Here is a 10,966-nt window from a genome sequence, read left to right as displayed (position 1 = left end):
TTTTAAGGAAGCACAATTTTTAGATAAGTTGTTCACAACTCTTAATATTTGTACACTAAACCAGGTGGATGAAAAAAGCTCATCAGTTTTAAAAATAAAAAATAAAAAATATAAATGAAAAAAATACGAAAAATGAACAGAAAACTAGAAAAAAAAACTCAAGTAAAAACAGAAAAACTGGCTGATAAATAAGGGAAAAAACAACCGGAAGTTTCCCCAAACCGTTCAAAACTGAGTAGGTAGGTTCCTAAAACCGGAGCTAATGGGTTGGCCAAGATAGACGCCTTTGCAGGCGGTAAGAAAGCGAGATATAGCTCTCGCAGTGCAATTAAAGTTGACCTGAATATCCCCCCTAGAAAACTAGAATCAAATTTCTTGTGATTTCTCTATAAAAAGTATTCCTTGTTGTAACGAGAACCCCGTAACTAATTTATGGGGAAGCCCACTTGTTGGAATTACTCATGGAAGAATTTCAAAAGAGGATAAATTTATCTGGATAGAAATGTATGTTCTTTCTTAATAGGAAACTTTAGCAAACATACATGGTGTGTCAATATACATATCTTGAGAGTAAAGACATGATTGTCTTTATTAAAGAGATATAGCATAAAAAACAAAATTCAAGCACAAAAAGGATCATCTTTTATACTATATGCACAATGAAGCAAAAATTCATAGAATGGTAGCTTGTACATCTGGGTTGAGTGCTAGGTTTCTTTCATATGTTTTTGAAACATAGAAATGTAAATTTTTGAGTACTCTTATTTTAAATAAAGGGCTCACTAGAGGCCGGGAGCACACAAAAATATCCTCAATAGTAAATGCATTTTCACTGATGTGCAAGACAATACATACATAGCTATCTCAAAAAGGCAAGAAGACATTGTACTGGAATGGTGTTGTAGTTTGTTCGATACATTTATCTCTAGAAAAGATATTGTTTGCGTCATGCATTGATTTTTGTGGCCTCTACAGAAATATGGCATACATGTTTGCTTCATACTCCATCATTTTGTTAATTGTCACTATGTGTTTGTTCGTTGTTAGTTTTTCATCACCGCTACTGTTTTTATTGCACAAAACACATGCCTCGCTCGCTGCACACTCATGGAGACTACTTTTAAGATTATTAGAAATGCACATTCAACGTTCTCAAAACTAGTTGAGGAAATGGTCGTGCAAAATCCATACCCAACAAATAGTAGGTTATTTGCTTGTTTCTGAAATAGTATATCCTTGTAATATTTTCATCCAACTGCACATAACTGAGTCTGTCGGGCATGTTCAAACTTCAAACAGATCATGTTGTGAACTCGGACGGAACACTTGAGTTCCCCCTGTTTCACAGGGACCATCCATGCGTCCAGCAACACTACCTCAGCCACCGGAGGTCATCTGGAAACATCGTTCAGAAAGACCTACCGCTGCCGATTGACCTGATACGGAATGACAGTATAAACAACTTCCTCTTTCTGATGCCCATCAAAAGCTGGGCACGCCACCGGTGTGGAATCTCGTGGCAGTTGATACCGGAGCTTCACCTTCTTTTGTTCAGTGCGAACCATGCACTCTCCGGTGCCATGACCAATCCAACGCCAGTGAAATATTCGACACCAGCAAGTCATCGAGTTTGAGGCGTGTTTTTTTTAGAAAAGGAGGAAGCACCCCCGGCCTCTGCATCTAGACGATGCATACGACCACTTTATTAATTATTAAGCACAAAAGACCTTACAAAATAGTACATCAGTAAGCTTGAAGCCATCATCTAGGCAACATCTGTCGCTATTCCTACCCCCTTGATGCAGTGGTGCCGAATGTCCGAGCCTAATACCAAACAGACATCGCACCAAATCCTAACATCTAATGCCGGATGCCCCATCCTAACCACATACCGGGACTGGGTCACACGTCGGTCCGGTGCACTCACCGAGGCTGCCGCCACCTTCTTCCATCGATCCATCTCCAAAGCAGATACTGACGCACAGACCTTGCCAGGCCTGCCGTCGACGCCACCATGGCGACAGACAGCTCGACCACCCTGCGCTCGTCCATCCAGCCGCATCCGTCGTCGATATGCAGCTGCACCATGCCGTCACCACTCATCATCAATGACACGGTAGATACAACGCCGCACCACCTGGCAACCTCCACACCATCGCCACTGCTGGAGCTACTCGGAGCCCACCATCCACAACATCTCTCCCCCGAACAGCAGTTCCTCCCAAGACGGCGCCTCCATGGAGGGTACGACGCGCAGAACGCCGCCGCCGCCCAATCCAGACTGAATTTTGGACTTTCGTCCGGGAGGGGTTCGGGGGTGGATAGGGGGGGACCTCGGCTTCGCCTCCAGGAAGGGTAACGGCTTCAAGTGACGTTGCCGATGCCGGGCCGAACAAGCCGACCAAAGTTTCCTCCGGTCCCCATCCTATGCCACCAAACCTCCGTGTACTCCGGATCCGGCAAGCCACGATCCGAAACCCATGAAGATGAAAGAGCCATGGGGCTCAACCCACCAGAAAGGAGGATCGAGAAGAGCTCCTTGTAGATCTCCAGACGCCGAATCCAACGATCCGACGTGGCCAGCAACGATCATCACCACCCCGCGGCGGCCGACGGAGTCTGAAGAAAGGATCCAGATGGATCCGATCTGAATCCGGTGGCACCCGCGACCACCGGTCAGGCCAACGCAGCCACCACCTCATGACACACAGGTCACCACCGCCGCGCCGCGCACGACGCCGATGGGAGACCCGTCCGCCGCGCCGCCGGACCCCACGTTTGCCCGGCGTTCCTCTGGTTCCCAATGTCCCGCGCCAGCCAGGACGGAGAGGATGGGGAGAAGCCCCGCCGCTGTCCAGCCGGCCAGGCTTCGCCCGGCGGCGCTATGGACGATGGCGAGGAGGGGGAGATGAGGATGAGACTCGAGGGGCGGCGGCTAGGGTTTGAGCCGTGCTAGAGCATCTGTTAGAAGGGATAGAGAGAAGATTGGCGGAATATAATGGATGTATTACTAAGCCTCGAGGGCGAGTATATATTGAGTACAAGACTTGGAGGGCAAGAAGCCTCTCTTGGAGAAGGTAGGAGACGGATTACAAATCTTAGACTATCAAATACAAGTAACCCAAATATATCTCTAACATCCCCCGCAGTCGTAGCGGTAGCGTTGCAGACAATAGGAGCGTCGTGGACGGTCGGACTGGAGAGTATAGCAGCCGACGGGCTGACATCCCTCCGCGGTCGTAGCAGGAGCGTCGTGGACGGCGTCGCGTCGTGGATGCATTGACTGTAGAGGAAGCCGACGAGTTGCTCAAGCGGATGATAGCCCTTTGTGCCGATGTTGAGGTAGCCGAGCGTAGTGTGGTGTAGCCATGGTCGAGGTAGCCGTGCAAAGAATTCCGTGATCGATGTCGAGTCGGGGTAGCCGGTGTCGAGGAAAACGTCGTGGAGCCGCGCGTGCAAGGCGGCGCTGAGTTAGCATGGGTGAAGTGATGTCGAAGTAGGGGTGCGATGGGAGGTAGACGGTGTTGATGAAGCATCGCGCCAGGTTTGCCAAGCCCGGGGACACGTCGTGGACGAAGGCATGCATCGGTGTTGCCAGCATCGGGCATGCGTAAACGGACGAAGACGAAGTTGACGAAGCGCCGCTCAAGGCTTGCCAGCCCCGGGGACACGTCGTGGACAAAGGCACGCACTGATGTTGCCAGTACCGGGCATACGTAGACAAGGGACCTGCACGAGCTGTACGCCATGTCGGAGAAGTTGAAGGGGTCAGCAGAAAAGAACTCAATGACAATTGCGGCGTTCCATCGGCGTGGGACCGATGTCACCAATGGTGGTCGGAGTAGACGAAGTGGTCGGGGTAGATGACGGCGACGCTGGCGATGAGCTGGTGCTTGGACGAAGACGAAGGGGGTGGATGGGCGGCGGCGGCTATGGAGGTAGCGGTGGCAGCGGGCGAAGAAGAGCGGCGGCGGCGTCCTGACGGCGGCGGCAGCGGCTAGGTTAGTAGTGCGGCGGCGGTGCTCGAACTAGGCAAGGAACCCGACAACGTGACAAAGACTGGCGCAGATAATGGCGTTCCCACGCCAAGGGAGCCGGCACGGCGCATACCACGAGAGGTTGACGCACAGGGATGGCGGTGGACCGCGGGCCGCGGTGCTACGACCCAAAGGGGCGACACAGCGGCGGCAGCAGGCGGGACGGGACGACGGCGGGAAGATCTCAGGGCGGCAACGGGGACCGCGGGCCGCGGCGCTACAGCCCGAAGGGGAGGCGCAGCGGCGGAATGCGGGTCGGTGCAACCGCGGGGACGGCCTCGGGGCGGCGACGGGGACCACGTATCGTGACACTACGGCCCGAAGGGGCGACGCAGCGACGACGCGCGAGTCGATGCAGACGAGAGGAGAACCACGGGGCGGCGGCACTGCGGCTCGACGGGGAGACGCAGCGGCAGCCCGTTGCTCAATCGATGGAGGGGCTCGCTGAACTCGAGGACGATATTCACGGGACCTGCGGAGGCGCGCGCAACCGACGGGCCAGGTTGGTCGCGTGGCGTATATGAGGTGGAACCCCATCGTCTCGCCTTGCCGGCAGGGGTTGATCTCCTCTCCGCTCCGACCGAACACCCTAACCCTAGCAGAGAAGGGCGACGGGGTGGCGGCAGTGGCTGCGCGGAGATGGAGGTGGGCACGTGCGGAGTCTGCGTGGAGATGACGACGGCGGCGATGTAGAGGTTGCGCGGACCGGGAGGCACCGCTGCGGCCATGGCCGACGCCTGGACTGCTAGTAGTGGGAAGGTGATGGAAGGGAGCGTCACGGTGGGTGGAGCGCCGCCGGAGTGAATCGCGGTGGGTGGGAGTTGGATGCAGATGAGTTTTTTTTTTGGTCTTGGTTCGTTTCGTTTCAGCTGTAGACTAGACTGGACCAGACTGGAAGCGGCTGTTGGTTGATTTGGAATTTTTGTCAAAATAGACCACCTGACGAACGAAATTGTCAAAAAAGACTCCTCCCAGATGAAAATGACAAAAAGGACCCCCTCGACCGTGGCGGCAGGCGCGCCAGGCGACATGTGGCACCTGCCGCCACGGCGCGAGGCGGCAGGCCCTGCCGCCACGACGTCAGGCGGCAAGCTGCGTAAAACGGGATACGGCGCTGGCGACGGAACGGACTGGCCTGGTGGGTCCCTGCCGCCTCAAGGGGTTGGCGGCAGCCCTGTAGCAGCTGGGCCCGCCCGCCTCAGGGGCTGGCGGCGGCCCTGGACATGCGCTGCTGCAGCGGCGTCGTTTTCCAAAAGAGTTAAAGATCTAGCGCCATTGACTCCGTTCGGACAGATCCATTTTACAATGTCCCAGTCAAAGCGAAAAGTCTTGGAAAGAAGCGTCTCGAGTTAGGTAGCCCTGCAGCCTAAACGTACCACTGCTCTCGCCTTTGGTTCACATAGAATCAGAGAGACCGATTTGAAACCGTTTCATGTTGGACTCCTTTTGATCAAAGCCCAGGCCGCTAGATAGATATAGTTGGTAGATACACTTGACTGAACTGGTTCCCGTTTCCTAGCCTTTAACTCTTTTGGAATGACGCCGCTGCAGCAGCACATGTCCAGGGCTGCCGCCAGCCCCTGAGGCGGCAGGGACCCACCAGGCCAGCCCGTTCTGTCGCCAACGTCGTATCCCGTTTTGCGCAGCGTGCCGCCTGACGCCGTGGCGGCAGGGCCTGCCGCCTCGCGCCGTGGCGGCAGGTGCCACGTGTCGCCTGGCGCGCCTGCCGCCACGGTCGAGGGGGTCCTTTTTGTCACTTTCATCCGGAAGGAGTCTTTTTTGACAATTCCGTTCAGCCGGTGGTCTATTTCGACAAAAAATCGGTTGATTTGGGCCACGGATCACTGCCTCTCTTATTGGTCAATCATCCTTGCCCACGGATTAATAGCATCCTTGAGTTAATCTCAGACGCTCGTCTAAATTCGACGGCTCCTAGATAACAATAAATAAAATCAGCCAAAACTTTTTTCATCCGCATTAATTTGTCAACAACTTTTCTAGGGATACTACTAGCCAATCAGTTATAAATGCGTAGCCGACTGAAACCAAAGTTTTTCTTGCCAAGATTCGAGTTTGTTTTTCTTAATAAATTATTATAAAACTATAAGACATGTTTTCCGTCAAATATTGTGCTACTCTCTCCGTCTAGGTGTATAAATCTCTGACGAAAATTAAATAATCCCAAAATACTTAGGCGCGGTGCATTAACTTCTACCTTGTTTCTTGTTTCTTGACATATGAACCAATAAGAAATGAAGGGTGTGCATGTTTTTAATGAATTGAGACTATCAAACACGACATGCAGTGGTTAGTTTATTGCATGCAATACTATTAGTTAGCAAATAAACATTAATGTCTCTTGTTTTTCCCTCCTCCTTGGTCACGGTGCAGAATCTAAGATGACTTACTCACCTAGACGGAGGAAGTATTTGTCGACTGTCGAGCACTAACCGACACGCTGGAGCCGTCACGCTCACCTCAATGACGAGGGTACAAATGTCGGACAAGAATAGATGTTTCATTTTCATATTTTTTGTTTGATCTTATGATTTTGAGTTGGAAGCCTTGAAAGGTCAACCTAGTATTTTTTTTCTTTCTAAATCTCACTAGTTACTAAGCTCCCAAGAAATCGAGCCTCCTGATGCATCGTGTGTGAAAAGGCAAGTGGGCCAATGTTGTCAGCGGATGACCGACGTGGGCTGGCTCGCTTGACCCACTTCCTAGCACGAGACGTAACACGATATCCCCAACTTCCTCACGTATGTTCTGCTGATAAAAAAAATCTTCCTCACGTATGTCCCCTCGCGCTTCCTGGCCCTCTTCTTTATCTCCCGAAATTGTCGCAGCGCCCGCCGCCGCCTCCAACCCTGCCTGCCTCCCCATCTAATCTCCACCACCAGTCACCCATCCAGCCCCTCATCGCTAACAATTACCTGACGGTGCGTCGACCATCCGCCTGCTCACGCGCCCCACGACGAACCCTAGCCAACGTTCCTTTTTCCGGGTGGCGCCAGACGGCAGCTGGGGCGAGGATGAGAGCAAGAAGGGGGAGCAACTTTTGGTCTGTGTATGTGGTGGGGGTGGGGGTGGGGGGAGCTGGAGTTTGAGATGCGGTGGAAGGTTCCGGTTCAATAGGAACATCCTTAATTTTCTTCTTCCCAACTGCGATTGCTGGCTCCAATCACACAAACAGAAAGAATTTTTATCTGTATTCGCGACCTTGTTTCCCTTGATTTTGGTGTAAAAGTCCGTGCTTTGAGTCCTCTCCTCCAGTTGATGCTTTCACAATCAATTTCTCTCTGCTAATATTTACTAAGTTCAATACTTTTCGGTAGTAGCAACTTAAACTACCGAGTGTACTGTGTGTTTCAGGTCTCGAGGATATGACCTGTGGTTGGATTACTTTTTTTCCTTGCGATGTGAGGGTCATTTTCGGTACCATTAATAGTATTACTTAGTAGCATAACGACTAAGTTTTCAGTATCAATAACATTACTTTGTAACATAGCCACTAAATGTTCATCAGGATGTCCATGTCCTCAAAACATTGGCGATGTGAGAAAAAAAATCATATGCAATATTCTCAGGCCGCAAGAATTTAAATTTATGCTGCAATCTCATTTTATTTTTCTTTTCTCATTGGCAATAAGCTGCACGGACCACATGTTAGCGAAAGTAATAACCTTTTTATTTTAAAAAACTTAGTACCTTTGCGCCTCAATAGTTTGGTTGTAGCTGGATGACTGTATTGTGAACATGTGAAAAAAGCTTTTGCCACTACCTCATGCCAACAGGTAGTCCATAATGGTTACTAGATCGGAATCGCGCCTTGGCACGAGGATGCCGGTCCCAGCGTTTTGCCGAAGCATGTAACAACATGTCAGTTGAAATCCAGGTATAGCATTTGCACTTATACATGATAATAATAAAGTAAGAAACATTTAATTGTGATAAAAGTAAAACACAATGGAGCTCAAGATCATCATCAGGTTATAAGGTAGGATCAAATTCGATACATTCATACGACCACGAAGGATAGCCATTCGACATAAAGTTCAAAACAAAAGCGAGAAGACATAAGAGGAGGTAATAAGAACAGGAACATAATAAAGGAGAGCCAACTACGGAGCCATAATCACTAAGCATACTAATAAATGGCGTAATTCATCTGCCTTGTCGATGTACTTCATAGGGACCGTCTCACACGAACCTGATACAAACAAACAGTGAGACATATAGAATACAATGATTCCTAATATCTTGAACTTTAACAGTAGGCCAATAAGAATCAATATGGTCCAAGTAAGAAATGGCCCTTATCTAATACATCAATCAAATCCAAGGAAATTTATCTTTGTATTCATCATTCCATCAACCATTAATAAAACGAGAGTCTACTGAAGAGTCACTCAGAAACAAAGTTTGTTTGGATGCACAAATTGAGAAGCCACCAAACAATATATGAACATAAAAGTATATTTCACGATTGGTTTAGCAGCTTAAGAAAGTGATCAAATCATCTCTCTAAACTGTATCATCATTGCCACTCAAATGCATATTCAACATTGTCGACGAAAACAGAATACACAACCCTTGTTGATAGCTAACCGTGGATTTAATATTCTGCAACCTAGACCTCGTGTTATCAATGCACAGAATAAAAAAACGTATATGCAGCTTCATCACAAAATACATGAACGTATAACAAAAACTTGGCATATAGAAAACTAAAGTCTCCATAACATAGACCAACGGGAATGATGACAAGATGCATCGAGAAGAAAGAGCATTATATGTACAATAAGACAAAATTACCTTGATAGGCCTAGTAGCAGTTATGAAACGGGAGAGGTGGCATCTAATAGCGCGCCCTGCGCCCTTTTTTCCAGATGTCCTTCCAAGCGGCTGCTTGTGTCTTCCATTATGCTCAGCAGAAAATCATCGACGACCGACGCTTTAAAGAAGCAACAAGATGTGAGTCCACAAGTGATAGTTGGGTAAGCAACACACATGCGTGTTATCAAGCCATCTACAGGTCAGTTACCAATCGATCCATATACATAGGGACCTCAGAATCTGTAACAATAGTTGCTCCATCAATACACAATAAGAAAGCATGGAAGGCCAATGTTTTTCCTACCAAGCCATATGGATCTTCTGAAAGCACAAGAAAGGATATCATCTTACAGTATTGCTAGTTAACAACACAATAAAAGGGATTATAAACCAGCCAGATCATATACATCTTCTCATCCAGGGCTTTGTTTAAAAGGGTTTAAAAGGGCAAATCGTCGACATTCTTGTTTGTCTTTTTGTTTGTGATTTACATCTGCTCATCCATAGCTTTGTTGTTGTTTAGGGATCTGTCTAGGGTTTGCTCTCGTGGTTTTCCCCAACCTCAGTACGCGCCACCGCGGCAGGCGCCGGGCTCCTTCGACACAGGTCTACCTTTTTCTTTCCTTGGCGTTCGTCTTCTAGATGGATTTTATCCTTTGGGTTACTGCAGTAGATTATGTTGTCGCGAACGACTGTATTTCAAGATATACTATCCGAGGATGATGGCATAGGTATATGATCTGACTGGTTTATAATCCCTTTTATTAAGATCAGATAAGGTTTGGTATATCCGATCTTTACAAAGGGTGAGAATGTGTATAATTTGTGGTTTTTTATTGGTGCAATGCTAACTAAAATGATAAAACATGTTGCTTTAGATAATACAACAAATTATGAAACCTTAGGACACCTAAAGAATGAAGTAGCATATTCTATTGTGAAGCATTCGACAGTATCGATGAAGTGCTTTTGAATAGAATATGAATTTCCCAAATGCACCGCTTACCTTGATTTGCAATGTTCTAAAGCAAATAATATAAGGTATTATGTATGAACTTTAATACTGGTGATATATAGAGAAAATGAACATGTGCAAGGTTACTGAATAACCAGTCAAGAACTGATATTTGTACGGAAGTATGGATTGAGAAATCTAACACCTGAACAAGAAGGTCCATGCTTTCTCATGTCAAATAAATAAGAAGAGAGCACCTCGACAAACATACACTTATTGCCATTTTCTCAAACATCTTGCATTTTGCTTAAAAGCGTCACATATGTGCAGCAACAAAGTGATATGTTCTCTAAGAGAAACTACAAAAAAATGAATCTGAATTAGGGGAGAAGATGATTACTGACATGGAGAAAAATCAACTTGGAGAGAGAGACCTCAGATCATGTAATTAACCGCGAGGACGACAATGAAAGTAACATGCATCATTTCTTTCTTCTGCTGTCAGAATTGAGATCCTGTGACCACCATTAGCAAATCAGACATGAGATCATGTCAAACATTCGGTCATAAATATTGTCTTTATCAGGTTTTGAGTATCACCATAGGCTAATAATTAATCATGATGTAATTGCATGGTATTCCATGACTTCCTTTTGCTTCATATGAACATATTTCTCTATGAAACACTCACGGTTCGTATTAGTCTCCTGTCTTCAAAGTGAGAGGTTTCAGTTCTAGGATTTGTAATGAAGGAACTGCTTATGCAATGAAGATAATGTCTCTAAATACATGAAGCGCAGCTCTAAGTTTTGTAAAAAGCACCAAAAGAGAGAAAGGCGAACAATGAAATTTATGAAGTAGCAGGGTAAATGACTAAATAAATAAAAGTTTAAGAATATAGAGGAATAGTATTGTGCATGCATTAACCATTCATGGATGCTATTAGGAATGCATGATAACATCAATGGCCAGTAAGTACAAATTTAAGATAAAGTTTAGATAACTTCTTCAGCTCCACTCAAAGTCTAAGCGATCTATAATTTTACACTTTACACATCCCCAAAATCCAGGAAAAATGGATGGCAAGATCTCTTAAACTGCAAGCCTAATGCTACTAAATCACACTTCATTTTCAATG

The 10,966-nt window shown here is 47.2% G+C and overlaps 1 long non-coding RNA gene across 1 annotated transcript; it reads right to left on the bottom strand.

Annotated features, from left to right (window-relative positions):
- Positions 1-8,084: 8,084 nt before the first annotated feature.
- On the bottom strand, positions 8,085-9,153 carry LOC119294165. The gene is made up of 3 exons (XR_005143363.1): positions 9,082-9,153; positions 8,853-8,991; positions 8,085-8,247 (listed from the first exon to the last, which is right to left on the bottom strand). It is a non-coding gene; the product is annotated as an uncharacterized LOC119294165 (long non-coding RNA).
- Between the last annotated feature and the right edge of the window lie 1,813 nt (positions 9,154-10,966).

The sequence above is a fragment of the Triticum dicoccoides genome, chromosome 4B, assembly GCF_002162155.2.
Source record: "Triticum dicoccoides isolate Atlit2015 ecotype Zavitan chromosome 4B, WEW_v2.0, whole genome shotgun sequence".
Lineage (NCBI taxonomy): Eukaryota > Viridiplantae > Streptophyta > Magnoliopsida > Poales > Poaceae > Triticum > Triticum dicoccoides.
Note: the sequence above shows the minus strand (reverse complement) of the source record. Positions and strands in the feature narration are given on the sequence as shown.